Below are 26,757 nucleotides of genomic sequence, written 5' to 3' on the forward strand. Positions count from 1 at the left end.
GAACAGGAGCTGTAAATGAGGTCTTGGCTGCCAAGCCTTCGGGGAAATATCTTCAATCCCCAAAGTTTGTGACTCCCAGATTCCAGGCAGTGTGATCCAAGCACAACAGTGAGAGCGGGTGGTTACGCAGTGTCCTCTGGTGCCAAGTTTTCGGAGCAGGAGTCGTGGAGGTCACACTTACTCAATCAGCCTTTAGACCTGAAGGAAAGGTGACCTCTTTAGTATGTGGTTTGTATTCCTTTATGCATGTCTTAGCTTGAAAAGCACTTGCAAGTGACCATGTATTCATAATCCTCGGCAATTAAACCTTGGTTTTGCTCCTGGGAAACATCACTATTTCCTCCCCAACTAGCTTTGACTTGGGGGAGGGGGCAGGGCAGAATGATGAAGCAAATTGTCTGGAATCCCCTTGCTTTGTGGCTTTGCTCACATGTCTTTGCCATGTCACTCTCCCTCCCTGTCCCTACTTCTGGCCATCCAGTACCTTGAAGCCCCCCTTCCTCCCAGTTGTCTGTCTGCTCCAGTTCCCGGAGCTCATCTTTGAAAACATAGCACTTTTTTGTTCAACTCACTAGGCCATGCATCGCTTCTGCCTAATGGCAGCTCTAGTCTTGTAATTTATTTTTTCAGGTATTTATTTTTTTTCTGCCTTATCTGTGTCTCCCTCACTCCCTGCAGATTACGAGCTCCATGAATTTGCTTGCTTGCTTGCTTTATTTATTTATTTATTTATTTATTTATTTGCTTATTTTTGATTTAATAAAGTTTTGTCTTTCAAAGTGTACAGTTGGGGGGACGTGTGTATGCATCTTCACCAGCAGCTGGTGCATCTCTGTCCTTGGTATTTCTGGTGTAAATGACATGAGCTCTGTGCTTTGAAACCCGTTTGGTAAGTCCTTTACTAAGGAGCTCCTGAAGGGCTGTCCTGGCCCAGGGAACCCTGAATCTCCAGTCTCTCCAAGACAACAGCTGGGGTTATAAGCTTATAGTTGGGAACTTCCTTAAGGAGTTGGTCATATGTCGTTTTGTCAGACAAGACCAGGTCATTGAGCTTGTCCCGAACTTTGCCTCTGGACCACTTCTTCCTTTTGGCCTTGCCCCCAGATTTGTTCACTGGGTCTTTGTCTTTCTTGGGCGACTTTCCAGCCTCTTTCTTCGTGTTGTCCCTGTAGCATAGTGAAGCTCGGAGAACAGCTGCCCTCACTGCAGGCTCACTAAGATGTCGGACAAAAAAGCCCCTTGAATTTGCTTTGCATTTCTCTGTAACCTGCGCAGGGCCTCATCCAGTGCCTTGGACAGAGAGGAATCAATAAATGCTCCTTGAGTCAGTAAGTGAATAGAAAAAAGACTCATGGAAATTTGGAGAAGGACACTCTGATGTCCTCTATCTCCACTCGAGAAATTAGCTGGTCCTGAGCCCTTTGGACCAATGCTTGCAGGGATTGCCTGCTAGCATCTTTGTTTCTTCCACAGACATTTATCATTAATGGTGTAGGCGCCAAAAAGAGACCTCCTTAATTCAAATCCTAGCTCCTTCCTCTAGGCTGTGTGACCTTGGACAAGTGACTCAAGCTCCCTGAGCTTCATTTTCCTGATTTGTAAAATGGGATAATGTTAGTGCTGGACTCTAAGGGTTGTTGTGCAGTTGAGATGAAGTAATGCATATTAAACCTTTGGCAGGGACCAAATGGTGAGTGCTCAGAAGAATAACATTTGGTGCCTGTCTGTAGGGAGCTCATTACCCAAGAGAGAAATAAATGCATGCTAATGCCACTGTGTATCTTGAGTTGAGTGCCCAGAAGCCAACCTGGAGACACGAATTTGAGTGCAAGTAGTTTGTTTGGAAGAGATGCCACGAAGCCCAGGGAAGGGCCTGGAGAGGGGAGATAGAGATAATCTACGGTACTTTAATGAACAGGTTGCCACTGCGGGCAACTGGGGCTCAGCTCTGCTGAGACCTCTGGGAGACAGACAACTCAGAGTTGCCCCTCCTCCTCCCAAGGGCAGGAAAGTTGGGGCGTTTTTCACCATCTCCTGTTACTCATTGCTTGAGGGTTGTTCCCAAAGGCCGACCTCTCCTGCACTTTCATCCTGCTCTCCACTAGCAGTCAAAACCCTCAGGCCAAGAATGAAAGGTGCCTACAGAAGACAGGCTGGAGACAGGGTCAGAGTCTCCACTGGACACAGTGTGGGGACTGTAGGTGGGGTATGGACCATGAACACACTTGCTGTGAGTTACTCCTGTCATCTGTGAGAGCTGGTGGAGGCACATAATAATTACCCTTAAAGTTGTCTAAGGAGAGGATTGAGCTTTGGGGCAAATGCCTCTGAAGAGAACCCTGTGGCCTCTACAAGGGATGTGCTGTGATGGATGGCTCTCAAATCCCAGCCGTGCCCTATCCTGGCTGCGCTGAAGGTCGGCTCCGGAAATGCAGGGATTGCTTGCTGCCCGAGGTCTTGGCGAGAAAGGCTCGGCCTAATTGTCTCACCAGGAGTCTGCGGCCCTGCTGTCTTAGCAGTAAGCAGCCAGGGCAGGAGAGAGCTAGCTCAGGGATTCAAAGAGGCTAGTGCTGCTTCAGTCCCCTCCTCCTACTTCTTAAACCTGAGAAGAAAAGGGAACAAATGTACAAAAAGCACAGTAAATTTGGGAAAGATTTGCAGTTTTGCCTTTCTATCTACGTTCTTCATTACAGTCTGTCTTCTCCCTGCCACAACTGTCTCCAGAACCTATGGTCAGAAAAAAATGGGCTTGGGGGCACCTGGGTGGCTCACTCAGGTAAGCTTCCGACTTCAGCTCAGGTCATGATCTCGCAGTTTGTGAGTTCCAGCCCTGCGTCGGGCTCTGTGCTGACAGCTGAGAGCCTGGAGCCTGCTTCGGATTGTATGCCTCCCTCTCTCTCTGCCCCTCCCCTGCTTGCACTCTGTCTCTCTCTCTCTCAAAAATAAATGAACATTAAAAGAAACAAAAAAGAGGAAAAAAAACCAGGCTTTTGAACAGAGCTGGAGAGAATTCAAGAAGTATTCCTTATTCCACAGGTATTTTGAGAGGGTCCCTTGGAGACTTGCTGCAAGTCTGGCTCATAGGCATAGCCAGACGAGGAGGTACAAGACAGGGTGACTTGGGGGTGCAGGACACCCCATACCCCCATATTTTAGCCCTCTTGGTCCATTTAAAGCTGTAATCATAATTCTATGCCTGCAATTTTGATTTTTTAAAATATTCATTGTTGTCTCTATCAGAGCATGAACTGGGGGGAGGGCATGAGTAGAGTTCCCCCCAGAACCTGAGAATGTGACCATATTTGGAACTCGGTCTCTGCAGATGTAATTGGTCAAGATGAGGTCATGCGGAATGAGGGTAGGCCTTAAATCCAGTATGACTGGTGTCCCGTAAGAAGAAGGCCATTTGGACACAGAGGCACAGATATGCAGGGAAGGGGGCCACGGGTGGGTAGAGGCAGAGATTGCAGGGTGCGGCTGCAAGCCAAGGAATACCGAAGATGACTGACAACTGTCTGACACGGGAGTAGGCAAGGAATGTATCTCTTCTAGCACCTTCGGAGGGAGCACAACACTGCTGTCACCTTGATTTCTGACTGGTGGCCTCCAGAACCGTGAGACAATCCCTTCCTGTTGTTTCGAGCCCCCCAGTCTGTGTCACTTGTTATGGCAGTGTTTAGTTCAAAGCATGTTGGTTGACTCAAGATGTTAAAGGGAGCTTCTTGAAGAGTATACATTACCAGAAGGTGTGGCCTTTCCAGCCTGGCTGCTATCACAGCTGTAGAAATTAGGGTATCAGATGCTGAGAGCAGGACCCAGGGGTTTGGGGTGCTGGGCAGTTGCCTCTTGGGAGGACTGGACAGTACTAGGGAAAGGAAACACTTAAGAGGGAGCTGAAAGGGAGCCAAGACTTCTTTCATCTGCTTCCCAGTTTGGGCTAGCGCTGGCCTGGTTTCAGGGCCCTCACATCTAATTATATGAGTTCAGAAAGGCTCAGACACTCTTTCTGGGTGTGGGGCAAATCCTCAAGAATCTAAGGTCCTGACCGTGGATTCCTCCAGCTGGACTCCAGAGGACAGGGTATCACCAGGGGTGGAGAAAAGGGGATGGTGGTTTGGAGTTGAAGTCAACTTTTGCAAATAGCCCATTGTTCTCTTTCATCCTTCTGTGAAAGAGGATCAGAAGTTCACTGCGTGGCTCTAAGGAAGTTCCTGGCAGCTCTGTTTATAATAGCAAGATTTTGGAAATGACCCAAGTGTCTGACAATGGATGATTGGTTACATAAAGCATGGTTTAGCCAGACGCTGGAATTCTATTCAGCCATTAAAAATGATGTCATGGATGACTGTTTATTGACATGATAAAAGGATATCATGTATGGAGAACATATATGCACATATGTAATATTTTATCCAAATGATATATGTATGACATATGTTTGCAGCATAGAAAAAGATCCACAGGAAATAAGACCAAGGTTTTAACAGGGGCTTTCGCTTGCTGGTAAGATTGTGGGTGATTTTCTCCCTGACAATAGACACGTATCTATTTGTAATATAAAACTAAAGTTGTTTTAGTTTTAAAAAATGTTTCTCCAGTGTTGCGTAGATTGACCGTGAGCTTACTCTCCCCTTCTCCTCTATCAGAATTTACTTTTCTGTGTTTTTTGTTTTTTTGGTTTTTTTTGGCACAGGTTTGGGTTCTCTCTCTCACTGAGTCAACAGAGGGCCATGACAGCAGCACAGAGAAAACCTCATTGCCAGGGCAGATGGACAGTCTTGCCGCAGACTCTGGCATCCCCTTGGGACTCGCCTCTTTGGTACTGAGATCAGCTGAGATCACCTGTGATGGTCCTTCCTCTTTGTTCCAGAGAGCGTGGACTTCCTGACCTCAACTCCTGCAGACCATTCAATGTTGCGTCAGCCTTTCATTCTCTCTGCTCAATCTTGTCTTGCTTGAAGTCCCAAATTTCACAGTATGTCTCTAAATATTGCTTTGAAAAAGGTTTAATGTTCTACTCTAGTTCAACTCAGCCAGCACTTATTTTACTGATGACTTTGTGCCAGGCTTGATCACTAAGACAAGGGTCTACCCTTGAGAAGGGACTGTGGCTGATGGCGGCTCCTATGAGGTGCCCGACACTTCGCTGAGGACTTTATATGCATTCTCTCAATTTAGTTGGTTAGCAACCCTTTGAGTAAGTACTAGTATTTTTGTGGCACAGATGAAAAATTAAGGTTTGGCAAGCGCTCAGTAATTGTTTAATAGCAAGACATGAATTTAAATCCAGTTCTATCTGACTCTACTACTACCACTACCATCACAACTCCTCCTCCTCCTCCTCCTCCTCCTCTAAATACCTTCAAGTCCAAAGCAGTTTCCATCAGACAGTGCCCAGCTAACCATATGTCATAGTTTACTTACCTATTCCTTATCTTGAACAAGCAGGTACTTTGAAGTATTTCCACGATTATAACAAGACACTGTTATTGTATATACATAGCTTGTGCTGACCTTTAAAAAAGCTCTTGCATATACATATACATACACATTATGTGTGTGTAAGAAAAAAAGACTGGAAGAAAATACACTAAACGTTTGACAATTACACATAGGGAGTGGGACAGGGCATGGCAAGCTGAGTGACTTTTTTTTTTTAGCCATTTTTTTTTCAACGTTTATTTATTTTTGGGACAGAGAGAGACAGAGCATGAACGGGGGAGGGGCAGAGAGAGAGGGAGACACAGAATGGGAAACAGGCTCCAGGCTCTGAGCCATCAGCCCAGAGCCCGACGCGGGGCTCGAACTCACGGACCGCGAGATCGTGACCTGGCTGAAGTCGGACGCTTAACCGACTGCGCCACCCAGGCGCCCAGCAAGCTGAGTGACTTTTAAAAACAGACTGATTTTTAGAGCACTCTTAGTTTAAGAGCAAAACTGCAGGGAAGGTGCAGGGATTCCCCATACAACCCCTGCCTCACCCCTCCGCAGCCTCTTCTGCTACCAGCATCCTCCCCCAGAGTGGTACATTTGTTACAGTCGATGAACCCACGTTGGAAGGGTATCGTGGTTGCTTCCAAGTTTTGGCAAGGACGTCTTGGTTTGCTTCCAAGTTTTGAATTAAGCTGCTATAAACATCCGTGTGCAGGTTTTTGTGTGGACATGTTTTCAACTCATTTGGGTAAATACCAAAGGGCACAATTGCTGGGTTGTATGGTAAGAGTATAGTATAGTTTTGTAGGAAGCGGCCAAATTGTCTTCCAAAGTGGCTGTGCCATTTGCATTCCCACCAGCAACAAATGAGTTCCCATTGCTCCAGATCCCTGCCAGCATTTAGTGCAGTTAGCATTTTGGATCTGACCATTTTAATAGGTGTATAGTAAGTGGTATCTCATTATTGTTTTAATTTGCAATCCCCTAATGACATATGTTGTTGAACATCTTTTTATATGCTTATTTTCTACCTGTATATTGTCTTTGGTGACATATCTGTTCAGGTCTTTTGCCCATTTTTAAATCAGGTCGTTCATTTCTTATTGTTGAGTTGTAAGAGTTCTTTGTGTATTTTGGACAACAGTCCTTTGTTAGATATGACTTTTGCAAAAATTGTCTCCTAGTATGTGGCTTGTATTTTCATTTCCTTGAGCATTTTCACTTTTTACTTTACCTACTTCATTTTGCTTGATTTTTTTTCCCCAAAGGGTGTGCAGTGTTTTTTATGATACACAATTTTTTAAACATTGCTTTCCAATGCATTCAGAAGCATACAGATAAGCTAGGATTGATCAGTAATACAACTGTTTTTAGAAGGATTCCTAGGGAAAATAAAACATTTCCCCTAACTGGGGAGCTAACGTTCTGTCCTGGCCCTGTGAGGAGAGAGTCAGAGCATGGGGAGTATCTCACACTGAAGGTAATGAGCTTTTTAATAGCTTGTGTGCGGTTATGACTGTGTCATGTATTTCAGGGTTTAATGACTATATTATGCATTTATATGTCGGATAGGGACTTGGATAAACAGGAGAGTATCTGCCTCCCTGAAAAGAAATCCTAACAAATTGGATTCCCTTTAGCTAAAGGAAGAATCTGGAACCAGCAGTATCAGCTAGAGAGAGCAGAGAAAGGTTTAGAAAGACAGTACCCTGGAGGCCAGAAAAAGACATTCAGCAGAGGATAGACTTTTCTAGCTTATGGGCTTCTGTGGCCCTTATGGGAGGAGGCTCTGTATTTATGGTCAAAGGCCATGGGTCCCAGACCAACCCTACTGTAAACTGACTGTGGGACTCAATCAAGCTACTAAGCTTTTTGAGCCACACTTGCCTTATTTTGGAAAGTCCAGATGATAACAATAGTAACTATCTTACTGGGTTGTTATGGGGATTAAATGGTGCTTCACTTTCAAAGTGCTTTGTAAAGAACAAGGTGCTTGTTCTAACATGTGGTCCAAGCATTCCTTGGGTATTTAGACAGACTGTGTTTGAATGTCTATTGTGTGCCAAGCCCTGGGCACGCAAGAGGCATTAATGCCTGGCGCTTACAATCAAGAACCTGTCAGGCAATATGAAAAGTCAGGTATGTGAAAGAACCATTCCAATACTATTGCACTGGAATTTACACCATGTAACTTGCTCCTCAAAAATACAGGGTCACCTGTGTTGTTCATTATGACGACAATGTTCTCTTCATCTTCCAGTGTAGATGGCAGAGGGTGGGACCATGGTTTCTTTTACCTCCACAGCAACTTATATATTATATATATATATATATATATAGAGAGAGAGAGAGAGAGCGCGTGCGCAAAAAATATCCATGTATGGAGGGCTCTCCCTGGACTAGGCTCTATTTTAAGAACTCTGAGGTATATATTTAGATATATCTTATGTATCTTTATTTTTTTATTTTTTTTTTAAAGTTTTTTTTTTTCAACGTTTATTTATTTTTGGGATAGAGAGAGACAGAGAATGAACGTGGGAGGGGCAGAGAGAGAGGGAGACACAGAATCGGAAACAGGCTCCAGGCTTTGAGCCATCAGCCCAGAGCCCGACGCGGGGCTCGAACTCACGGACCGCGAGATCGTGACCTGGCTGAAGTCGGACGCTTAACCGACTGCACCACCCAGGTGCCCCTATCTTATGTATCTTTAAAACAACCCTAAGAGGTAAGTGATATTATCATTTCAATTTTACAGTGAGGTAACAGAGGCACTAGCAGTTAAATAAGGTGGCTCAGCCGTTGAGTGGTAGACTCAGACTTTGAACCTTAATATATTGGATTTCACAGTCCATAGTCTTACCTACTTTGCTAGGAGCTCTGCAAAGCTCTACTTTGCTGACTGGTTTCCAAACTCATCTCAGAGCCTAGCATAGAGAACTTTGCATTGAGTTTAAAAGGAAACATGAAGTGAGGTGTGTGGTGTGTAAGGGAGCTCAGAGGACTGAGAGGGGGCCTTTGGGCTCTTGTCAGTCCCTGGGGGAATGTTCCTGTCATTGGGAGCCACATGCATATTCCTGGTCCTGTTCTGTGAGAACTGAGAATGTTTTCTGGCTCCCATTAAGCAGCAGCCAGTTAAAGATCTTGTGGGTTCCCTGCACAAGGACAGATCAGTCAGGAAGAAGACCCAGTGTGCTCAAAGCGTAGCACACACAGTAGAATCCAGGAGCCAGGTAGATCAGGGTGGGGGTCATCTGGGATGCTGCTTGCACAGGGACCAAGTGACAGAGAGGAGATGAAAGTAGAAGCTGGGAAGGAGCGATGCTGGGAGGAATGATGAGGCAAATTAGTGGACAAATGTAGCCATGCATCAAAAGTTTGGGTCTTCATGGTTCTTGCTCTTTTAAATGAATGTAGTTAGCTAAATCAGTTAGGGTACAGAAAACATCACCTACAGAGGGATTGTCAACAGCAGGGAGAGATGCTACCACCCTTGGGCCTGAAGCAGCAAGGGGTAATAGCAGATATTGGAACCCCCTGGGAGCTTTAGCCGTGGGGCATCCCCTGGAGGAGCTGTGGCCTTGGTAGAGGAACACAGCCCCTGCTGACCTGCAGTGTGGCAGGAAACGAACCAGGGGAATAACACTCCAACTTCTCTCTCTTACATTCTCTGATTTCCTGCTACTCACAGACATTTCACCCAACCAGATGCCAGAGAGCAAGAGGGCCAGTTCATGCTGTTTATAGTGATCAGCAATCTGAACACAGAGCAGAGAAAGATGGATCTGGAGGGACGACTGGAGACTATCCAGTGCATTCATCCATGGAAGTGCTTAGAAGATACTTTAAAAACAACCAAGAGGCTATCAATAGGGAAGTATCTAAATAAACTGTGATATGTTTACACTAGGGAACACCATGCAGCAGTTGCAAAAATAGAATAGATCAATAAATATTGACATGGATGGATCACTGAGACATATCGTTGAATGGTGAAGCAAATTGCAGAAAGATGCCTGAAGGAGGATAGCAAGTTTATTACACACACACACACACACACACACACACACACAGGTCTATGAAATACCCCGAGCCTATTGTCTAATGTGTGTTGTGTGTATATATATGTATATTCACGTAAAGTCTGGAATGCTAATAGTGGTTTGCACTGGGGGGAGGGTGGGAGGAGGTTCAAATTGAGGGAGACAGTCAAAGGGGACTTCGGTAGTGGTAGACACTGTTTGTTGCCTAATAGTAGCCATCTCCCATCCCCCACCTCCCAACTCTTCCGTGCTAACAATTCAGGTTATGTTCAGGTATCAAAGGGCAGCATTTGCTTAGGGAAGGTAGGTCCGGGCATCGAATCATGATCTAAACCAAGTATAGTCATGTCACTCCTCTTGCCTGTGATTGGCCTACAGGTAGGCATGTGACTTAGTCGTCTGGTGACTTATAGGAAATATTTGTTTGCTCTAATACCAGAGAGTGTAGTGGACAGAGTTCTGCCTCTCCCCTTCCTGTCTGTCTTGGGGTGATATTGTTTGAAAATGTGATGCTTGGAGCTGTGACAACCATCTTATGACCACGAGAGAAAAGCCAGGAGAACTGTGGAGACATCAGTCCAGCATCCTGACATCTTCTTGCTGTTCCAAGGCAGATTACTATTTTACTTCAAACTTCTGGTTACTTGAGATATTAAAATGTCTTTATTGCTTACACCTGTGTTAGGGCATTCTGTTACAATTCAATACATCCTAACTAATTCAGTAGCTTCATCTGAAATAGTTTCAGTATTTTCTCAGGAGAATTTATTCCTTTGCCACTTGTGTACTTAAACCTTCTTTTATAAAGCTACCTCAGACCTTTTCACTTCATCTCCAGAAGTGGCCTGGTTCACCTCCTGCTGCAGGCTACCTAAGGCTCTCTCTACCCTTCAGGATCCTTGTTTCCCTCTGCCTCAGCACTATGTGCTGAGCTGCTTTGATTGATGACTCAGGTGGACAAGGCTTTGGGAATATATCTCCCCATCCCTCCTGGGGCTGCTGTGTTTCCTCCCCACCTCAGGCTGGGGGATCGACTATCTGGGGCTGTCCTTTTCCAGGCATTCTCTGCAGGGCGGCTGCCCTTGCATACCAAAGAGGTCTGGGGAGACTGGAGAGATGCAGAGTTGGACAGGCCAGAGGTCCAGGCCTAAAGCAAACAGCACCAGCATCTGGGTGGGATTCCTGTGTCCTGCCCCTAGGCATGGCCTCTGAATATTGTAAAGAAGCTCTGAATATTGTAGGTTCATCCAAGGGAGTCATGCAGCTCCTGAGATTTGTGAGGATGCTTTTAAATCATTAGTACTCATTGCTTCTACTGGAGGTCCTGTACACTGGATTTTATCTCCACAGCAAGAAGGGCTTGTGAAAATATCTTAAAGAGGAGGCTCAGTGGGTGGGGCAGGTTTGCTTTCCGGAAGGCCACCCTGGAGGCCAAAGACTGTGGGGAGGCCCTTGTGACAGGCTGAAGGAGAGAAGCTGAGGTTTTAGTTGGGGCCCAGGATGGAGTACAGGGGAGGGGAACTGGTGTGAGTTCCCCCCTTCCCTTCACCATGGACCATGCTCTACAAATGGTGACAAGGAAAGTTTTCTGCATTCTTCAAAGCAAGGCCAGAGAGATCTTTGGGATGCTGTTTCCAAGGGTATTTCAGGGAGGTCTCTCTAATAAGGGTTTCCTTTGTGGCATTGCGCCATTAGTCCCATGTGAATCATTTCATTGCAGCAGGGCCGGGCGAGGAAGGTTGGCCGGGATGGGAGGCCGGGACTTCCTTTGTTCCTTTGCCCCTCTGAGCTCCTCCGCCCCTCTCCACCTGCCCTCTTCCTGTTTGCTCTACCTCTCCAAACCTACAGAGGGCTTCACTCAGGTTTGCGGGGGCAGGGAGGCTAGACCTGTGGTTAAAGACTTGGAGAGGCAGAGGGAGAGGATAAGGAAAAGCAAACTTCTGCCTTAGATGCCGGCTGCTTTCTTATGCATGCTTCCCTCTTTCTCACTGTTTTCTGGAAAGGCTGAAAATAAACACTTTTGTAATACAGACTTGTAATTCACACTTCCCTGACAAGTTACTCAAACTGCAGCCACAGCTGCTTAAAGAGAGGGGGTTTGACGCAAGCCTTGTTAAGGAGGCGCTTTCTAACTTAGAAGGTTCCAACCTTTCAACGCAGTTCATCTGGCTCCTTCTAAGCTAGTCAGGGGACCCAGGAGGGACTCTGGGAATCCGAGGCCAGAGCTCATCACCAGCGTCTTCACCACGCATTCAGACTTTTGAAATTGCTGAGTCCTCGGGGCTGTTACTCAATTCACTTTTGCAAGTCCTGGAGTCATTGACAGCCTCACCTGGAAGAGATCGTAGAAATCTGTTAACCCACGAACTTCATCCTACAAACCAGAAAAGTGACTTCCCTGCTTAAAACGACCAGATTGGTTAGCGGAGCAGCTGGGAACAAAACCCCGAACTCTGGACTCCCAGTCCCAGTGCTTCCCAGTAAGCCATACTTTATTCATTTCTTGGGTTTTAGTCCTTCCATTTAAGTTTTTATTATGGAAAATTTCAAACATACACAAAGTAGAGAGCAAGTAGACTAGCGCCCCCACCCAGCTGTGGTTTGGCTTTGGCAGCTTCAGTTATCCACGGTCAACTGCAGTGGGAAGCCGACGCTCCTCCCAATGAATCGTCAGAAGGTCAATAGTAGTAGCCTAAGCTACCTCACCTGCCTCACTATGCCAATTTTATTAATTAAACTTTATCATAGGTATGTATGACTAGGGCTCAGTACTATCCACGGTTTTTGGCATCCACTGGGGGATGTGAAACATCTTCCCTGTGGATAAGGGGGGATGACTGTACCTGAATACCCACATACCCACTGCTCAGTTTCAATAATTGTCCTTGTTCTGATGTGCTTGCTTTATCTATCCCCCACCTTCTTCCTTTGCAACCAGACTTCACACCACTTTATTAATACAGCAATACGTATCTTTAACAGAAAGCTTTAAAAAGTAATGTAAACACAGAACTGTCATCACACTCACAAAACTAACAATATTTCTTGGTGTCATAATACCTAACTCGTCCATAATTCTCTACAGTTGTGTCAAAAATATCCTTTTTGCAATTTATATCAGGATCCAAACAAATCCACATGTTGCATTTGTTGATTTTTTAAAAAGGGCTTTGAAACTGTAATAGTCCTTCTTCTCATACATCCCTTGTACCTTGTGTTTATTGAAAAAGCTGGGTCATCTGTCCTTTAGAATTTCCCACATTCTCAATTTGGCTGGTTGTGTCCTGCTGGTACCCTTTAACATATTACTTTATCCCATGTCCTGTAAATTGGTACTTAGATGTAGAGCAGTGGTTCTCAATGAGGGGGGAGATCCCCAACTCCGTTCACCTCAAGGACGTTTGGCAATAGGTGGAAAATGTTTTGGTTGTCACAGCAGGGTGGTGCTATTATCATCTAGAGGGGAGAGGCCAGGGATGTTGCTAAACATCCTATACACACGAGAAAGAAGCATGTGTTCCAAGATGTGCGTTTTGAGAAACCCAGGTGAGACACTTGATGAGATTTAAGTTCTTTTTTGTTCTTGTTTTTTTTGGCAAGGATATTTCATAGGTGGTACTGTGTATTTCCTTTTGGATCACAGGAGGAAGATACCATGTCTCATGCTAAGGTGATGTTAAGGTTGATCAGTGGGTTCAGGAGGCATCAGCCTGACACAAAGTTAGCCAAACGGAGACATTTGGTGAGTGAACAAGCACTATGGATAGATGAAAACCGGGAATATCTCTGGCAAACAGGGACATGTGTCATCCTATTCATTGACTTTTCAAGAGCTTTATTCATCTCCAATTGATTGGCTTTCACTCCCCACTTCCCACAATTTTTACAAAAGTTACATAGGCACATAAATTCAAGAGTCACATAATTCTCGTTGCTACAGCTATTCCCTCGTCCCTCCCAACTTTTCCTTCCCAAGAGGCAACTACTTTTAATATTTATCTTTGCATATCCTAATAATGGGCTTAAATTGTTACTTCTTGAGCAATTTAAGTTTTTGGCATTTTCTAGTGACTTCTCTCTAAAGAATACGATAATTTCTCTATTTTCTTTTCTCTTATTAAAATTTTTTCTTAATGTTTATTTATTATTGAGACACAGAGAGAGACAGAGCATGAGCAGGGGAGGGGCCGAGAGAGAGAGAGACACACACAGAATCTGAAGCAGGTTCCAGCCTCTGACATGGCGGCACAGAGCCCGAAGCAGGGCTCAAACTCACGAACCGCAAGGTCATGACCTGAGCCGAAGTCGGACGCTTAACCGACTGAGCCACCCAGGTGCCCCTAATTTCTCTATTTTCTGATAATGCTTCCTAGTGGCCTGTTCAAACACCTTGTCTAACCCTTCATGTTTGCAGAACAAATTCTAATTTTAGTTGTCTGCTTATGTGTGAAGGTGGGATGTTAAAATGCCAACCAGAAGCTCTGATGTCACAGGTGGGGCTTGTTACGAGCTTCACTATAGGTTATCTGGCTATGCTGTTTTTTAGGGAACGCCTAGTATCAGAATGTTTGTCTTTCTTGAGCCTGCCCAGAAAAGAGTTTTCCAGTCTTCCGCCTGGAAGAGATAAGCCTGGTTGCCAGTGTTCCAGGAGCCAAGTGGGGCTAGAGCGGGGAAAGTCTCAGCCTTTAGTATGTAGATTTTCCTGTTTGTTTGTTTTTAAAATTCCCTTGCCATCTTTTGTGCCTGCTGTCCTCTAGTCCCCAGACTGTTAACTTCCTCCAGAGAATAAACCTAAGTCTAATGACAAGGTTATGGAGAACCAGTTACCTAGCTGCATAGACTTGGGGAGGGAACCTAAGGATCAGATTGTTTTATTAAGATATGATTGTCATGAAATAAATAGCACTTATTTACAGTGTACAATTTTATAAGTATGTATACACCCATGAACTCATCATAGCCAAGATAATGGACATGTTAACTACCCCTACTCTTTCCTCTTCATCCCCAGACAACTACTGATTTGCTCTCTGTTACTATAGATCACTTTGCATTTTCTATTCAAATTTTGTATACATTCAATCCAACATGTGCTCTGTGTGTTGGGGGAGGGGGGAGATTCTGACTTTTTTCACTCAGTATAATTATTTTGAGATTCATCCATGTTGTTGAGTGTGTCAAAAGCCCATTTCTTTTTATTGCTAAGTATCTCACTGTATTGATAGGCCACAATTTGTTTATTCATTCATTTGTTGATGAGCATTTGGATTGTGTCCAGTTTGGGTTTATTACAAATAAGGCTGCTATGCATGTTCATATGCAAGTTGTTGGTGGGGACATAGTTTTTCATTTTTCTTGGGTGGGCCACATGGTAGGTATATATATAATTTTTAATGAAACTGCTATGCTATTTTCCAAAGTGGCTGCACCATTTTACATTCCCAACAGCAATGAATGAGAACATTCTAATTGTTTAACATCCTTGCTCACACATGATTTGGTCAGTCATTTAAATTTCAGACATTCTAGGGGTGCCTGGGTGGCTCAGTCTGTTGAGCGTCTGACTTCAGTTCAGGTCATGATCTCATGGCTTGTGAGTTCAAGCCCCACATTGGGCCCCATGCTGAAAGCTCAGAGCCTGGAGCCTGCTTTGGATTTTGTCTCCCTCTCTCTCTGCCCCTCCCCCACTCACACTGTCTCTCTCTCTCTCAAAAATAAACATTAGAAAATTAAAAAAAAAATAAATTTTAGACGTTCTAGTAAGTGTGTAGTGGTATGTTATTGTGGTTTAATTTACATTTTCTAATGGCTAATGATGTTGAGTATCTTTGAATGTGCTCATTTGCCATCTGTATATCCTCTTTGGCGAATTGTCTATTCAAGTCTCTTGCCCGTCTAAAATATTTGATTACCTTTTTTTCTTACTGAGTTTTAAGATTTCTTCACATATTTTAGATACAAATCCTTTTTGAAATGTGTGATTTGCATATATTTACTCCCAGTCTATTTAGCAATGTCTTTCAAAGAGCAGATGTTCTTAATTTTGATGAAGTCCAATTTATCAATTTTTTTTCTTTTATTATTTTGCTTTTGGTGTTATACCTAAGAAAGCTTTGCTTAACCCAAGGTAACAAAGACTTCTCCTGTTTTCTTCTAAAAGTTTTATATTTTGGGGTTTTATTTAGATTTAGGTCTGTGATACATTAAAATTTTTTTTAATGCTTATTTATTTTTGAGAGAGAGAGAGAGAGAGAGAGAGAGAGAGAGAGACAGAGTGTGAGCAGGGCAGGAGGAGGGGCAGAGAGAGAGGGAGACACAGAACTTGGAGCAGGCTCCAGACTCTATGCTGTCAGTACAGAGCCTGCCTTAGGGCTGGAACTCACAAATTGTGAGATCATGACCTGAGCTGGAGTCGGACGCTTAACTGACTGAGCCACCCAGGTGCCCCTGTGATACATTTTTAGTTAATTTTTTGTATATGGTATGAGGAGTGGGTCCAAGTTCTGTTTTTTGTAGGTGGATATCTAACTGTTCGAGGTCATTTGTGAAAAAGACTTTGATTTCCCCATCAAATTGCCTTTGTACTTTTGCAAGTTTTTGTTTGTTTTTTGTATACTCTTTCTATTTTATTGGTCTGCTTGTCTATCTTGAATTTAATACCACACAGTCTTGATTATTATAATTGTATACTAAGTTTTGAAGTTAGATAGTGTAAGTCCTCCACATTTCAAAGTAGAATTGGCTGTTCTAGGTCTTTTGCCTTTCCAAATGAATTATAGAATCAGCTTGTTAATTTAAAAAATATTTAAATGGAAAGGTGTAATGTATACATATATATGTATAACATAATGCATAATGTAAACATCCTGCTGAAATTTTGACAGGATTTTATTGTATCTATAGATCGTGGAAAAAATGTACATCTTAGCAATACTGATTATTCCAATGCAAGAAAACAGTATATCTCTATTCAAGTATTCTTTCAGTTTTCCCCATGATGTTTTTTTAGTTTTCATTGCACATATTTTGTCTTATTTATCCCTAAGAATTTCATATTTTTAGATGGCATTGTAGATTGGTATTATATTTTAAATTCTATTTCTCTCTTTTTAAAATTTATTTATTTATTTTGTGAGAGAGAAAGAGTGAGAACAAGTCGGGGAGAGGCAGAGAGAGACAGGGAGAGAGAGAATACTAAGCAGGATTCTGTGCTGAGAGTGCACAGCCCAATGCGGGACTCCATCTCGAAAACTGCGAGGTCTAAATGTCCATCAACTGATGAATGGATAAAGAAATTGTGGTTTATATACACCATGGAGTACTACATGGCAATGAGAAAGAACGAAATATGGCCCTTTGTAGCAACGTGGATGGAACTGGAGAGTGTGATGCTAAGTGAAATAAGCCATACAGAGAAAGACAGATATCATATGTTTTCACTCTTATGTGGATCCTGAGAAATTTAACAGAAACCCATGGAGGAGGGGAAGGAAAAAAAAAAAAAAAAAAAGAGGTTAGAGTGGGAGAGAGCCAAAGCATAAGAGACTGTTAAAAACTGAGAACAAACTGAGGGTTGATGGGGGGTGGGAGGGAGGGGAGGGTGGGTGATGGGTATTGAGGAGGGCACCTTTTGGGATGAGCACTGGGTGTTGTATGGAAACCAATTTGACAATAAATTTCATATATTGGAAAAAAAAAAAAAACTGCGAGGTCATGACCTGAGCTTAAATCAAGAGTGGGATATTAACTGACTGAACCACCCAAGTGCCCCGTCAAACTCATTAATTATTAATTCTAGTAGGTTTTCTTGTAGATTGCATAGGATTTTCTGCATAGGCAATCATGTCATCTGTAGAGATAGTTTTACTTCTTTCTTTCTAGTATGGATACCTTTGTTTCCTTTTCTTGCCTATTGCACTGGCTAGAACCTCCAGTTCAATGTTGAATATAAATGGTGAAAGCAATCATCCTTTCCTTGTTCTGATGTTAGGGGGAAGGTAATCAGTCTTTCACCACTACCAACTATGTTGGTTTTTCATAGTTTTTTTTTTTTTTTTATCAGGTTGCAGAAGTTCCCACCTATTCCTACTTTGAAATGAAATGAAAGTTACATTTTGTTAAATGCTTTCTTGTGTGTGTGTGCCTATTGAGATGGCTACATGGTTTTTCTTTTGTAATGTATTACTATCATGAGTTAAATGGATTGATTTACAAATGTTAAATCAATCTTGCAATCCTGGGATAAAGCCTACTTGCTCATAATATATTACTCTTTTTATATATTGTTGGAATCAATTTGCTAAAATTTCATTTTAAGAAATTTGCATTCGTGTTCATAAGGAATGCTGGTGCATAGTTTTCTTTCCTTACAATGCCTTTGGCTGGCTTCATGTGTTTCCTTTCCTCTTCGTCAATTTGCTGGAAGAGTGTGTAGAATTAGTGATGTTTTTTATATTTTTGGTATTATGATTTCCTTCTGTTTACTTTGGGTTTAATTTGCTCTTCTTTTTCTGTTTTTTTAAGTTGGAAGGAAGCTGAGGTTGTTGATTTGAGACTTCTTTTTATTTTCTCTAATTTAGGTGTTTGGTGCTATAGATTTCCCTCTAAGTTCTGCTTCAGTTGTATCACACAAATTCTGATGTATTGTATTTTCATTTCCCTTCAGTCCAAAATATTTTTTAATTTCTCTTTTGATTTCTTCTTTGACACATGGTTAAGAAGCATATTATTTAGTTTTCAAATATTTGGGATTTTTAAGCTATGTTTTCCTTATAGATTTCTATTTTAATTTCATTTTGGTCTCAGGACATACTTTGACTTAAGTCCTTTTAGACTTGTTTTATGGCCCAGAATATGGACTGTTTTGGTATATGACCTGTATGCATTAAAGAAGAATGCATGTTCTGCCAATCTTGGGTGGAAATAGAAACTATCTCAAAACAGTAAGCTGGGATAGTCATAGAGCACATCGTCTTTATTTCCTGTCTCTCAGTGATGGCTTTACTTTGTTGCCTAATAGCCAACATCTTGAGAACAATTGTTTCATCTATCCTGTCTGTTTTATGAATTGTGTCAGGTGTGAGGGTAAATCTGGTCTTTGCTATTCCATCTTAGCCTAAGTGGACGTCTCTGTGGGCTGCTTTTAATCTGGCTTTCAACCAATATTAGTCCTACCTTAACCTTCACTTTGGAAGTACCTGGTTCTGACAGTTTCTAAACCTTTGGGGGAGTTCTAAGATGTCACTGTGCCATTTCCTGGCTTGCCTTACTGCTGGCTCTGGAATCTCATAAATATCCTAGGAGATCTATTAAAGCAGAAAGCTGGGGCAACACAGGGGACACTGAAATTGGATAATCATGGCTGAGCTGGTCATTTTCTCATGAGGTTGCATTACCTGGAACAGAGCCTCAAACTCATACACCAACAAGGGCCCTGAAAGGAAGGGAAATGAAGGAAACAAATGTCATGCAAGACAAGGGGAGGTTGAGGCACTGGCATAACCCACCTTGTTTAGAGGTCTCTGCTCTGGTCTCTTGTAGCCATACAAGAAAGAAGGCCTAGCATCTTCAGCTCTTCCTCTAATTCAGAGAAGCTGGAAATTCAGAATTTTATGCAAAACTTCCTCTTTTGAAGATCTTGACAACTAATACAAATTTTTAAAAATGTTGCGAGCCAACTAAGGGCTAGATCTGCCTTGTCAGGCTGCTTGTTTGGTACCTTTGGATTTTCATGTCTGCTCTTCCTTTGCAGATTCCTGCTTCGTTATGCAGGCAACTTTCCCTGCGTCCTCATGTGCCTCTGCTCCCCAAACATCGGCTCACACATGATTCTGGTTTGCCATGCCATCTACTCTAACCCCATTCCACATGACCTTGACTTACTATCGAAATCTTCCCATTTCAGATTTCAGAAGGGAAAATTGTCCAGCTTTGGGCTTATTAACTGTGGTTGGAGGGGGTCGATTAGGATCGTATTTACTGACCTCTGGGACTGAGGGTAAGATAGGTTTCTATGGATAGTGAGAAAATGATTGACTTTCTGTGGAAACTAACTGAATCATACAATGGGAGAGCTGGAAATGACCTTAGAAAAGCTTGGTCAAACTCCATCATATTGCATATGAAGACACTGAAGCTTAGAGAAATGAAGTGACTTCTCCAAGTTCAAGGACTTTATTAGTCACCAGTGAAACTGAGTCTGGGATTTAATCACCTAGCCAATTTTTCTTTCTTCTGTGTTGCATGAGAGCAGGAAATATATCAGTGTTCTTAGTGTAATGCGTGATGCATAGTAGGTATTCAGTGAATATTTGTTATATAAAAAGATGTACTGAGTTGTTTTCTATAATGTTAGCATACTTAATTTATAAATTAGGATTAGATTTAGCTACGTATAACAGAAATGTAGGATATCAACAATGTCTCCATGCCCTGATTTCCATTTCGTCATCCTTAGTGCATAGCTTCCATCTTTAAATTTGTCTTACGGGGTTGCCTGGGTGCCTCAGTGGGTTGATTGTCCAACTTTGGCCCAGGTCATTATCTCGTGGTTCATGAGTTTGAGCCCCACATCAGGCTCGTTGCTGTCAACCTGTCAGTGCAGAGTCTGCTTTGGATCCTCTGTTCCCCTCTCTCTGCCCCTCCCCGCTTCTGCTTCCTCCCCCAAAATAAATAAATCTTAAAAAAATAATAATAAATTTGTCTTTATGATTGGAGCTCTAGCTATGTACTTGAAATCTGGATGGAAGAATGTAGAATGGGTCCATGGCAACAAAGTTTCCTGGGAGTGCCACATAACATCTGCTTAAATCTCATAGTTTGAAACAGAGACATGTGATCACACTAGGTTGCAAGGGAGGCTAGGAAAAGGAAGTTGGAAAGATTGTCTTCTTGACTAAATCTGGGTTTTGTTAAAGAAATGGGAGGAATGGGGGTGTCTGGGTGGCTCAGTCAGTTGAGCATCCGACTCCAGCTCAGGTCATGATCTCGCAGTTCGTGAGTTCGAGCCCCATGTTGGGCTCTGGTGCTGACAGCTCGGAGCCTGGAGCCTGCTTTGGATTCTGTGTCCCCCTTTCTCTCCGCCCCACCCCTGCTTGTGCTCTGTCTCTCTGTGTCTTTCAAAAATGAATAAACGTTAAAAAAAAATAAAAAAAAAAAAAAAGAAATGGGAGGAATGGGTATTTGGTTGAGAACTAGAAGTGTCTGCCAGAATTGGAAGGAGTTCATAACTGATTGAAATGTGTTTCCTGTAGTTTTTTTTTTTTTTTTCAACGTTTATTTATTTTTGGGACAGAGAGAGACAGAGCATGAACAGGGGAGGGGCAGAGAGAGAGGGAGACACAGAATCGGAAACAGGCTCCAGGCCCTGAGCCATCAGCCCAGAGCCTGACGCGGGGCTCGAACTCACGGACCGCGAGATCGTGACCTGGCTGAAGTCGGACGCTTAACCGACTGCGCCACCCAGGCGCCCCTGTGTTTCCTGTAGTTTTGATGTGCACAGTAACCAGGACAAAAGTATGATGGCCTTTAAAGATACTTACCCAAGGAAGGGTGCCTGGGTGGCTCAGTCGGTTAAGCATCTGACTTCGGCTCAGGTCATGATCTCACGGTTCGTGAGTTCGAGCTGACGTCAGGCTCTGTGCATACAGTTCAGAGCCTGGAGCCTGCTTCAGTTTCTGTGTCTCCCTCTCTCTCTGCCCTCCCCTGCTTGTTCTCTGTCTCTCTCTCAAAAATAAAAAAAAAATAAATTAAATTAACAAATTAATTTAACAAATTAAAAAAAAAAAGATATTTACCCGAGGAGATGCAAACAGACAAAATACTGGTTTGGTTGAGATAATATTCTGGTTTTACTGTTTTAGAAAACATTGGTTCAGTTATAGTTCATGTTAGTTTAATTGCATTTTATTGACTTTCATAGAAATATTTTTGAGTGAGTCCACAGTTTAGAAAAAAAAAAATAATGTTTGGTTTCAGTTCAGTACTGGGTTTCACAAATTAGTGTGATCCCTTCCAATTTTTGGTTCATAGTTTGGGTCACCTCCAGTTCCTGGCTATGATGTATCCACACTAGGAATTTTGCAATTATGGTGTAGAATAGCAGACATAGGCCAATGAACTTATTTCTACTTAGGCAGGAGTTTATTAATCCTGCTTTTCTTATGTAGGAACTAGTAATCCTAATGGTTTTGAATGATTCTAAATTTATCTCTGTGATTTGGCATGGCTAAAGGCCCCAGTTGTGGTAGATGTACCAAAGTGAATACATTAGCCTGTTTTATCCTTGGTCTGTAATATAAATGCACCCAATTTGCAACTTATCTTTTCTTACTCACAAGTTCTACGTTTCATGGTTTGATTTTTTTTTTTTTCTTTACCATGTTAGTTCTAGAATACTATTCTGGATTTTACTTTGTGCAGGGTCTCAGAAAATACTCTTAAAATTAGAGATTGCAAGTTCCATTTTTAAAATGGAGTATTAAGGAAATATGGTAAATTGCAGAAACAGAACATGTGTTGGGAGTGTTAGAAATCCTGCTAATGGAAATACAGCTGATCAGGGCCTTGATCAGCTCAACATTGTCACATAGTTTAGTATTTTAATGAGAAAGAGATCTGACTTCATATGAAATAGCCCTACTTTTACATATCAGCCCACTAATTTAAAAAATTAAAGTCAATGAATGGGCCACTGCTGAATGGGCCAGCCAAACAAGATCTGTCTTTCTATCTATCTATCTTTCTATCTATCTATCTATCTATCTATCTATATCTATATAGATCTAGAGCATTCTTGAGCAAATGGTTTTTAGGGTCTGATTTAAATGTTCTGCATTTTTCCATGTCCTTATTCTCTTCTATGCGTCACTTGGTGATTCTGTCTTTATTCTTTTGAATAAAAATGTTGATAAAATATTTGAAAGTGGCTTCCTACTTTCATTGGTATCATACCATTGCCTGAGATTCAAAATATATTCCCTAAGATACAAACTATGTTATAGTCTTCTCATTGTCTAGGAAAGAATAATTCAGTGAGAAGAGGATGTTAATGAGGCCAGGAATCCAGTTTTCTGGCTATGACTATATGCTTCTCAGAGCAATTGGCCATTCCTATGAAATTAATCTGGTAAATTTGCACATATGACCGTTGGTTGTAAAGTGCTTGGAAAAAGCAAGAGGATCCAAATGGTGCATTACAATCCATCCCGCAAAACCAATCAAGTAGCAGATCTGTGTGTTTTGTGTTACTTATTTATTTTCCAAAATGCATTCAGTGAAGGCCAACTGTGTGCTAGACCTGTGGTAGGGTGGCAAGTGGAAGGTAGAGTGGGTGCATGCGTTCTCTAGGTTTTACTTTTTTTTTTTTTTAAGGGAATTGAGAATTAAATGGAAGGAGGCCTTTGTCCTCTGGTCATATTCTGTGAGGGTGGAAGCCTGAAGCCACAGCAGACACAGTTTCTTCATCAGGAGAAAGCAGGTCTGAGAGAACAAAGCCAACATGCTGAGAGGTGCATTATTTCTCACCTGGACACTGAACAGCTCCTTGACTTGTCTCCCTGCTTCTACCCTTGCTCTCTGAATACAGGAACTGGGGTGACCTTTAAAATAAAAGTTAAATGCCACTCCTTTGCCCAAAACCCTGCTTTGGGTCCCCATCTCATACCGAGTAAAAAAACCAAGTAAATAAGGCTCCCACGTGACCCGGCCCTTTTGCTTCTCTGCCCTCATCTCCCACAAATATCCACTTCATTCACTCTAATCCAACTCTTCCTCGAAAACGACTGGCAAGACCTTTGCACTAGCTGTTCTCTGTCCCCAGGAAACCTTTTCTGAAAGACTAATGCTCTCCACTCCTCCAAACCATGCTCAAATCTTACCTTCTCATTGAAGATTTACTTTGTTAGTCAAATATGATGCCTAACTTGACCCTGAGTTCTGAATCTTATCCATACAGATATCATCAGGGTCTTGACAAGATTCTGTTTTTCATTAAGATATATCCTAAATGCCTCTATGGCATGACCTTGCTCTAGCAGTTTGATCAGTCTAGTAAAAAAGATAATAAGGCTAATTGGGACTTAGGATGAGCTGGATAAAATTCAAGACTCCTTCCTTCTGTGAGCATTAGCCAGGACAATTCTCTCTCTCTCTCTCTCTCTCTCTCTCTCTCTCTCTCTTTTTAAGTAATCTCTACACCCAACATGGGGCTGGAACTCATAATCCTGAGATCAAGAGTCGCACATTCACTCCACTGATTGAGCCAGCCAGGCACCCCAACCAGGACAATTCTTAATTTCACTCAAACTCATTGGCCATATTACCCCAAACCCTATAAATCTATGAGATAAAAATAAAAATAATAATAGTAATAGTCATTACGATATAATAGCAATAATGGTAATTGTTATAATAATAAAATAGTATATTTTCAATGGGCCAGGTACTGTTATAAATCCCTTTTATATAGTCACTCATTTTATCCTCACAATAACTTTTGATGTTGATGTTTTAATATTCCATTTATTAGTGAGGAAATTGAGGCACAGAGATAGTAAGTAAACAACCCAAATTCCCACAGCTAATGAGTCACAGAAAAAAAAAACACCACAATTTCAAGTCAGGCATTAGGATTCTGAGTCTATGGTGTTTTGGTTTTTAGATAATAAGGGACCCCACTGGTTTGAGCCAAACATAGAATTTATTCCCTCCAGTTCCTGGGTAGGCCTTGCTTCAGGCCCAGCTCTACTCAAGTACTCAAGCTATAAGGATTTGGTGCTTTTCTTTCTTGCTTTGGCTCATTCTTAGGCAGCCTCTTTCCACAAGGTGACCCCAGAACCACTAGGCCCACATCATTATCAGCTTCAAGTTCATAAAAGATAGAGAATGTAGGTCCAATGGTTCCAACATAAGTCTCAGGACTGAGTTTCAGTAATGAATTCCTGACGCAACAGTTCACTGTAGTACCAGGATAGAATATGCTGATTGGCCACATCTTGACATTGTGACAGTCAATTCACTTGTGGTGGATTTATGAAAACCACGTGGGCCAAGAGTGGTAAGGAGCTGTTCTGCTAAAGATTAATGGATGTTGTTAAGGCAGGGGGATGGGTAACGGGCAAGGAAATATATTGAGTGGCCACTGTAGATAGGTAGGTACTGGGCTTTGTTTGTTTGTTTATTATTTATTTTTTGTTTTGTTTATTTTTTTGTTTTTGTTTTTTCACACATGAGGAACATAGAGGAACGTGAGGAACACGTGAGGTTCATAGAGGCAACATTATTTGCCCAAGACCTTAGACCTAGAGAGTGTAGGTCACAACTTGGAAGTCCAAAGTGTGTGCCATGCTGCCATAAAAAGATAAACTAGAAGTGATCAGAAGGGCAGGTGGCAGGTTGGTACTTGGGGTCAGAAGCCTGGCTCTCTCTGTCTAGTCACACCATCACTTCTTCTTGCCTTTGAGTTCAGCCCCCTGTGGCTCTAATTCCATGGACTCTAGAACTGCTCTTGTAGAAGAAAGGACTTGGGGTGTGACTGGGATGGGTGGGGGAATGGAGCTTCCTTGAAATGGCAAACTCAGTGACCTGGAAGAGCCTTGCTTCTGCAGACTAATCTGACTAAATTTAGGCTGTTAATCAGTCTCTGGCAATTATTTTTCACTCCAGAAATTCCCCAGTTTTATTTACATTGATAACTTAGCCTTTTCACAGACCACAGACCTTACTTTTGGATATTTAGAAACCCACCAGACCCAAAAGCTTCTCAAAAAGCTACACTAGAAACTGAGGCATAGCCCAGGGCTGAGTGTCTACACCTTCAAAGACAAGGAGATGCTGGAGGCCAGAAGACTTCCTTCCTTCCCTCCTTTACCTCTTCCTTCCTTTCTTCCTGCCTTCCTGCCTTTCTGCCTTCCTACTTAAAAACTTCATTCTTAATTTGCTTGGCTTATAGTCATTAGCAGTTACTAAGCATCTATCAGAAGTCAAAAATTTTATGAAAAGTTTAAAGGAAGAGAGGATATGTTTTGGGAAAGATGGCTATAATTTACTTCCAAAAAGCTCAGCATAGACAGAGAATCTTGTTTGTGCTATTTGTTTTAAGTTCCAATTCCAAGGGTAGCAGTTCTTGCCAAGAACACGCAGTCCAGGGGAGGACTTAAGATGGTGGAGTAGGGGGACCCTGGACTTGCCTCCTCCCTCCAACACAGCTAGATCAACGTCAAATCATTTTGAACACCTAGGAAATCCATCTGAGGATTAAGAGAACAATCTGCATAATTTGAGAGACGACCTAGCAGGTACAAAGTGTGGAGAAGTGAATTGGGGGAGAGAAAAGCCAAGGTGCCATAGAGGGTAGGGAGCCCTTTTCAGGGAGAGGAGGAGAAAGGGGGAGAGACAGCACTGTGTTGGGTTCATGCAAGAAAAGCACTTCCCCAAAACCATTGACTGGGGAATCAGGAGGAATGGACTATCTCAAGTTTTTGTAAACAGCAAGCTCAAATTCTGAGGTTTTTGAAGTTAGTGCCATTTGCCAGAGTCGGTCAGGGCTAGTGGTGGTGCTCCTGGGGAGAAGAGGGGTGGAGGCCCAGACGGACAGTGGACAGTGTGGTGTGGGGATCCCCTGGGTCACGCTGAGAGAGATGTTCCCTTCCTGGAGTGCATTTGGAAGAGGGTATACTGCCTCTCCAAGGACAAAAGACCAAGCTGGTGCCTTTGAGCAGCGGTTCAACAGCAAAGGACAAAGACATGTGCAGAGGGTGGATAACTTGGTTGCAGCTTCTCACAGTGCTTCACCATAAACTCTGGGCACTGGGCAGCCATATGACTGATTTTCTGGGACAGAATGGCAGCAGGCTCAGTGTTGCAAGCCTTTTCTGCATAGTGGGGAGTGGGTCGGTGCATTGCCTAGTTTTTCAAGATTTGGAGTTTTGAATCCAGCTGCCCATCAGAGATAAAACACAGGAGAGCTGTGGTGCCTTGCTTGTCCAAAGCCCGGTCACAGACAGGTTGAGGGCAGGGATCTGACAGAAACCTGGGAGGTAGGAAGGGAGATTGTTCACTTGTCTGTGAAGGTTTCCTGACTAGCAGGTGGCCCGATCTTCCCACCCCAGGGAGGAGAGAGCTGGGTGAGGCCATCTTCCTGTGGCCCCCAAGAGAATGGTGGGACTTAATTGAACAACACAATGCCCCTAGTGGAGTCTGGAGCTGCTAACACCAAACCCCACCCCCTGCACCCTACAGAAGCATCTTTACTTGGGCAGGTCTGACTGTGAGCCAATGCAGGGGG

At 42.8% G+C, this 26,757-nt stretch overlaps 1 pseudogene; it reads right to left on the reverse strand.

The window, feature by feature from the left end:
- Nucleotides 1-774: 774 nt before the first annotated feature.
- Nucleotides 775-26,757, reverse strand: part of LOC123581388 — a 34,627-nt pseudogene continuing 8,644 nt past the window's right edge.

The sequence above is a fragment of the Leopardus geoffroyi genome, chromosome A3 (genome assembly GCF_018350155.1).
Source record: "Leopardus geoffroyi isolate Oge1 chromosome A3, O.geoffroyi_Oge1_pat1.0, whole genome shotgun sequence".
NCBI lineage: Eukaryota > Metazoa > Chordata > Mammalia > Carnivora > Felidae > Leopardus > Leopardus geoffroyi.